This window comes from Varanus komodoensis, unplaced genomic scaffold (genome assembly GCF_004798865.1).
Source record: "Varanus komodoensis strain SLA01 unplaced genomic scaffold, ASM479886v1 scaffold75, whole genome shotgun sequence".
Lineage (NCBI taxonomy): Eukaryota > Metazoa > Chordata > Lepidosauria > Squamata > Varanidae > Varanus > Varanus komodoensis.
Genome location: NW_025336416.1, coordinates 1,486,773 through 1,494,615, shown reverse-complemented (window position 1 = coordinate 1,494,615; position 7,843 = coordinate 1,486,773).

Sequence of the window (7,843 nt, the reverse complement as noted above, 5' to 3'; positions counted from 1 at the left end):
TATTTTGGTATGCATTTTCCCCAACTCTATTCATTACTTTGCTCACAGTTTTGAAATGTTTCCATTCTTCTTCATTTATCAAAACCTGCTTGTGCACTTCCCCACCCCCACAAAGTATGCATTTTCTCGTGCACATTTTTCAGACATAGGCATTTTTGTTTATCCACACACTCCATCACACGTTTAGAAATGTAGACTTCAACTGTAGATTGTGCTCTGGTGAGAACTCAGTAAATTCCAGTAAAAATAAACTGACCCAAATGTCTCCTGCATCTCTACTTGAAAGTCATGTTCTCATACCCCAGAAAGAGGTAACAAAGAAATCAAACAAAATGAAGAGATCTGGTCAGAAGCAGTGACTGAGAAGCGTTATTGCTTCCAAATGAATACAATCAGTTTCTAATCCATGGCATAAATGGAATCAAGAGTCAAAGCAGGCATGAGATGGAAGATCCATCATCAAAGCCATCCATGGCTTTGGATTTAGCTAAATGTAGTCTTGCCAAAGTGGCCCAGTTTTCTGATGAAACCAAACTTTTTAGCACAGTTAAAACCAAAAAAGATTATGAGGGGCTCCAAAGGGATTTCCCCGTGCTGGGGGAATGGGCATCAAAAGGGCAATGCAGTTTAATGCTAGGAAGCCTAGGGGGTGGGTGGAGTTTCCTGGTGGTGGATAAAGGTAAAGGTGAAGGTTTCCCCTTGATTAAGTCCAGTCATGTCTGACTCTCGGGGGTGGTGCTCATCTCCGTTTCCTGGCCGAGGGAGCCAGCGTTTGTCCGCAGACAGTCTCCCTGGTCATGTGGCCGGCATGACTGCATGACTAAACACCGAAGTGCATGGAATGCTGTTGCCTTCCCACCAAAGTGGTATCTTTTTATCTACTTGCATTTGCATGCTTTGGAACTGCAAGTTGACAGGAGCTGGGATGGAGCAACGGGAACTCACCCCATTGGGCAGATTCGAACCGGCGACCTTCCGATCAACCAGTCCAGCAGCACAGCGGTTTAAACCACTGCGCCACCTGCAGTCCTTGGTGGTGGATACCAGTGGCCTAAATGTCACGATGTCTTCATCTCCCTGGCAGCCTGCAATGTCTTCTACTTCTTCTACTTCAGTTAAAGCTGGTGAAGACATAATTCCTCCTGTAGGTTTTTTTTTTTTTTTTCAGTTTTGGAAGAACAGACAGGCAAGCTGTGTAATAAAAAGAAACACACAGAGACTACTTGGCTTTCTCACAGTTATTAGAGAATACCACACAAATAGGAAGCATTTTGAGAAAGAAACGGAATGAGAAGCTTCTCCTGTGAAGGACAGAACTTTAGGGAAAGTGGAGGACAGGTTTTGCACTTCACTGGCTCCCTCCTTTCCCTGGAGCGCAAGGCAATGCATCCTCCTCCACACCTGCAGGGTGGTGGGTGAGAAATGGGGACATCCTACCCACACAAGTGAGGTTCATGGGCTAGTGAAAATTGGGAAAGAGGAAAGAAAGAATGGAAAAGCAAAGGAAGAAGCAATGCTAAGACTTGTGCCATTGACAAACTCTACCTTTGGGAAATGGTTGAGATATTGGGAGGAATCCCTCCTCCCCACAATTTCCTGCCTACAAACAGGATGGAGACAATCAAGAGGCTGTTGATACACAGGGGTTAACACCATCTAACTTACTCTGGAAGGAGTTAGCTCAGGGGGGATTTGGATCAAGGATTCCACCTGGGGCAAAGTGGAGAGGAACGCTTTTCCCTCCTGTGCCTTTCCCCCAACTTATTCCCCCTGACTGCTGAGAGCCACAAAGGAGGGGAGCACCACGTACTTGCTGCGGATGTGACACTTTTTCCTCATCCCTCCCTGGCAGCAGTTTTGGGAAGGGAAGAGATGTAAGTCAGGGACTAAAAATGAGGAAAGAGTTTGGAGCCATGGCAGCCCTTCCAAAGTAGATGGCCCCAGTCTACCCCCATCCCAAGTGGGTGGTTTCAATTGAAGGAAATGTGGGGAGTTCTGATCAGGGAACTCCCATCTACTTTTGCTCCAAAGTGGGGTCATGCTGAGACCTTCTAAAACTGTCTTTTTGAAGGTCACTTGTCTCTGGGCCCCTCACAAATGCACCAGGTATTTGGTTTGAATGAGGATTTTCCTGTTTGCTTTAGGTGACCGTCAAGGGCAAATGTGGACTAGAATTTGGCTGTCTTAATTCTATAGGCAGCCCTTGGGGGCTTCTGGCCTAACATGACCAGCTGGCTACACAGCCTGACAAGCAGTAAAAGTTTCCTCCAAAGGGAGGAGAAGACAGGAAGTACATACAAGCAGGTTCTCTGATGTTCCAATTTTCCTTTCAAACAGCCTCAGGGAGAGCTTGGTGCAGCAGCACTGGATGAGTGGGGTTATCTCCATTTTCCTGATCCAAACCAGGAGATGAGTGAGAAGAGGATAGCTCTGAATTTGCTTGGATTTGACCAGGTGATTTCAGGAGTTTGGCAAGGATTTCTGACTTCAGATTAAGGAACAATCATAGCAACGGAATAACTCTACTCTACCCTTCTTCACTCCCAGCCTTAAATTATATGGCTGAAATGGAAAATGCTTGAGACAACCAAGAGGTTTGTGTCTGTGTGTGGAGGGAGTATGAGATCCATTCAGTTCAGGTACATGGAAAAAAATGGTTGGTTCAGAATACTTGAATTCTAAGTGTTTTCTAAGAGTCTTGCACAAGGCTCTAGTTGGTGGACCTTGGAGAGTTCTGGTAACAACACTGAAGTTAAACACACACAGAGAGGCAGAGGCCCAGGCACAGACACAGAGGGAGAGACACACAGACACACAGAGAAAGAGAGACAGACAGACAGACAGACAGAATTAGTTCCTGCTTGCCTCTTAGAAGACAAAGTGCTGCTACAGCATCTAACTTTTGCCCAGAACCTCTGCCTTGATTCAAACTGGAGTTCACACTTGGACGTACATCGCTTCCAAATCCTCACTTAGTCAACCTTCCACAAGTGGCTACGAAGAAGTGAAAGACATCCAGGTTCTATAAATGCTGTCCCATCTGCATAGGTCTGTTCTTTCATGCAAGTAAATATGTACTCTATGTGAGGCTACGCTTGAAAACAGTCTGGATACTTCAGCTGGTACAAAAAAAGCAGCTGGGGTTTTGCTGGGGACCCGCAGGCATGACCATATAACACCAGTCCTGTACCATCTGCACTGGCTACCAATTAAAGTCTGGGCCCAATTTAAGGTGTTAACTCTGACCTACAAAGCCCTTAATGGTTTAGGGCCTGGAAATCTGAAAGAACATTCCATTCTGTATATGCCTACCAGAGTCTTGAGATCTTCCTCAGAGGTCTTTCTTCGGGAGCCCTCTTTGAAGGAGATCAGAAGAGTGGCTACCTGGAGAAGGGCCTTCTCTGTGATGGCACCCCAGCTCTGGAACCTGCTCCCCAGAGAGGTGCACCAGGCCAAATCCTTTCTATTCACCCAGTATTATAAGTTTTAATTGGTATTTTAATGGTAAGATTGTACTGCATGTTTCATACTGTATATTAATTGTGTCACTATGTTGTACACTGTCTTGAGACTGGCTGGTATAGAAGAGTTACAAATGCTCTAAATAAATAAATAATACTGCAGATCCCAGGGTAGCAATGCATGTGTGAACTAGGCCACAGCTGAGGCAACATTTCCCTCCATCTTGGGTCATTGCCTTTTCTTCTGCCATCAATCAGAACCTGGCACTATGGAAGAGAAGTGGTTGGCAAATTTGCAATAGTTGTTTCACAGTGGTGGCGGTAGGGCTTGGCTTCTCTAAATACCAGAAATTATCACACAGGCAGGCAAGCCATGTAAAAATTTATCTGAAGGTCCTATATGATTGTTGAAGCAGTTCAGTAAATAAGTACCTACATATTTATAACTCCCAAGATGCACCTTAATGTTGTGCATTCTCAGAAATGCATACATACAATGAGGGTTCTCATTTGCACTAACATGGGGGAGCTAATTAATTTCTGAGGAAATAGCAAATTCACCAGAGGTAAGTTTACTGATTGCTGTTGAAGGGATGGAGGGAATGATACCATGTCCCCTGGACATTGACTGGTGTGAGGGGTATGGGATAGCTGAGGAGATCCAAAGCTGGAGACGGAGTTCTGGCACTGCAGCTGGAAAAGCCAACCCCTTTGCCTCGCAGCTGCATAGGCTGCCCCCTGAGGTCAGGAACTTGATCTTGGGGAGCAAGTAAAGGGTTACCCCAGCAGACAGGAAGAGAAGAAACTGTTGAGGTCAGTGTAGGAAGTGTTCTGCATCATATACAGCCTCCTTTTCTCCCCCTCTGAAGTTAGATGGTCAAAAATGGTTGTCTAACCAACACACACAGGAGTTACAGGGAGATGAGGACCATCCCAATACACCTCCTGGTCAGCATGGGATGCTCTGAAACCTCCAAGTCCAGTGGCTCACAAGCATCATGAGAATTGTGCCCTACCCGTTCTAACAGCCAATTGCACCTGGGTGGTTCATTTATGGAATAGGCAAGCAAAAGAAAATGGCAGCATGGATAAAGATCACAGTGCAAGGTAGAGTGGCGACAGAGACAGCTGCTGATGTACCTCTTTTTAGGGATGTGTTGAACATGCATCTCAGAGTTCAGAAGCTTATGTGCATGAAGGGCAAGGGGTGATAGACTGCCGCCTAAAGGATCCCGTGCATCTGGGCCTTCCTCTGGATGTGGATCCAAAAGCAGATTCCCTCCACCCACCATCCAACGTACTCTGGTGTTCATGAGAACATATTGTGCCAGTCCTCTTTTCAACTGGCCCTGATTCAGAACGCTAGTACTGACTTTCAAAGCCCTAAGCAGGTATCTGAAAGGTTTCTTAATCCTCTTTGTACCAACCTTTGGTGGCCCTCTTTTACCCTGGCTATTGGGCAGTATAAAAATGATATAGTTAAATAAATAAACATGCCATATGAGGGTAAGTATTAGACTAATTTGATTAGAGCACTTCAGGATAGCATCTTATGATGAGAAGTACAAATATTATCCTGATAATACATTCAGAAAATTAATTGAGAAGAAGAGAGAGAGAGAGCGTGCACACTGAAGGTCTCAACAGGTCAAATATGAACCTGAAGATCTGCCAAAAAGCATATAATTGTTGAATACTATTATCCACAAAGTGCAAAAGCGTTATTAGTTCATTGCATTTCTAACAATCTATCTCTTTTGGAAAGGATGTTGGCTGGATTTCATAGAACATTGTGATGATGATGGCAGGAAAAGAAATTTGATAAAAGCAGTAGCTGATGAGCTGCCCCCTCCTCCCTACCTCTCCCCCCCCCCCCAATTAAAACATTTTTCAAGGACTCATCCATTTGGGCACTGGTTCATTTCACAACTTAAAGCATCCAGAAATGAATGTATTTACAAAATGCGTTCTTCAACAGAAAACATTTCATCTGGTTTTGCTTCTCTAATACTACAGAAAAAATACTGGAATGATTGGGTGACAACTTTAACAGGCTTTTACTGGAAAATCTGAAAACTAGGCAGAATCTGGGCTTGCACAAAAACTCACGTTCAAACTGTATATGAAGGTCCACATGGAGAAATTCAAAAGACCGTGGATGATATGGGAAAGCAACGGTTCACTGCCATCAGTTAAGCTTGGGAAAGGAGTTGACATTCAGCCTAGCTAGGGGGGAAAAATCATTTGTTTTTCATATAGTGGATCCCAACACATTTTGCAATGGTAATGAATGCTTCGGGGTACTCTTTACTTATCTGACTTACTTGACTACAGGGAAATATTCTCTGATGCCTTTCTAAATGATTATTTATTTGTCAAGCCATAGAAAATATACATATAAATCGCCTAAGCAGACAGATGGAGCTGTTTGTTTAAGGGCTTGTTGTCCCTGGTGGTTTTTAACTGCTTGAAGAGTCGACAGTGCAAAAATGCCGGTTGGCACCATATAATTATATTGTTCTTCCCACCAGGAGAGTTTGCAGTCAAAGCTTTGGCAAACAATTGGCACCTCAAAGTCCCAGCACCCCGACGCTCTAGGTACTTACTACAAAAAGGTAAGAAAACTAAAATCAGTGGGATTCTTTCCACATTAACACCCAGGTCAGAGGGACTTCTTTTCTTACTCTCTCTAATGAATATCCGAGTTGTTGAGAATCCTAACAAGGCTACTGAGAATAAACACGGAAGTATAGGAGGAATCGCCATGCGATGGGATGGCATACAAATACTCCAAATAAATAAATAAATGAAAATCCCCAACAAAAAGTTTGTGAAATTATCCCCCCCTCTCCAAAAAAAATGAATGAATACATTTTTATCTTCCTTAATTTTTTAAAGAAAATCTGCTATGGTACATCATAGATACACATCTGTGATGTAGATGCCAGGCAGACTATGGAAAAGCAAAAGAGCTGTTTAATAACACTAGGAGGATATGATTGTATTGCTGCTCCAATCATGTTGCTTCTCTGGATGTGAATGGAATCTCTGTTCTCTGCTCTAATCATATTCTATTCTACTTCAGTGCAGTCATTTTTTTTTCATTTATTTAGTAAATTTTGCATTGTAAGCCACCTAGGAAGGCCTCAGCAATTATAGGCGGCCTATAAATATAAATAAATAAATAAAGTTTCTACCTCACCCATTAGCCAAATGACTCTCTGGACAGCTTATAGAAAATACAGAATTAGACACTCTTCTTGGGTCAAAGTTCACCACCGAGACTCTCCCCTTTCCAACTACTAAGCAGAAGAAGCGAACCCACATTACGTTGTGACCATTTCATGAATGAGTTCTAGCAGAACATCCAAATCTAGCCAGAGGATGGAGCAAGGATGCAAAACATGCAGCCTGCCATTTCCTGGGAATTCCTGCCTTGTTCTAGCAAGGAAATCCCTTCCTTGTCTCCATTCTTGATGATATATTGGCAAACAGGAAGGGGTTCCTAGAGTTTGCAAGGGGATCCCCAGGTGTGCGTGCTATGTTTGCATCAGTGTGTACAAACACAGGCGTGCACATGGGAGTGTTCAGGTTCTAACATCAATGGCCAACACATCTGTGCTGTCAAACAAAGATGGGAAAGAAGAGGTGGGAGTCGTTTCACACGGGATTCATTTGTGTGTGCGAAACCACACGCTATTTAAGGGGGAGCAGAATGCCTAGCAAAGCACTCGTATGGTGTGTGGAGGCGATGAGAAGAGCCTTATCAGACCAAATGCTTCTCCTGGCAAATCCTATGGGCCCACAGTGGCCAGCTGGATGCTCATGGGAAGGCCACAAGCAGAAGATTCCTTTTTCCCCGTTTTCTCCAGTAACTTGTGTTGAGACACACTGCCTTCCATACTAACGGTAATACAGAACGAAAATGACTACTTATCTCCCAGGTGAACACTTTTGCTTTCCAGTGTTGGGATAACAAGTGTATCCACAGCAGGAATTAAGCACCAAAACCCATCACTTTAAATCCATATCCGCCAACTATGAATTCAGTTCTCCCCCTATTTTTACTATTTTTATGATATGAGGGTGATCTACATACCCACCCTTCATACTAGGCTTCTGATCCAAACTGGGTGTCCAGTGTCTACCTTAGAGTAAAGGGAGGAGGAAATTAATTGCTGTCAGATATGGATGTAAAGTAATCTTCCAGTGTAGCCTTAACCATCTCCAACAACCAGTAAATCTATCAGCTACCCCAGCAATCACTCTGTCTCAGAAGAATGATTATTATAGCATTGCGAAGAGGCACCATATCTCAGCAACCTGGGACAACCCTGATCCCTAGAGATACTCCTTTCCAACACCATTGTCTGCTGCCATGA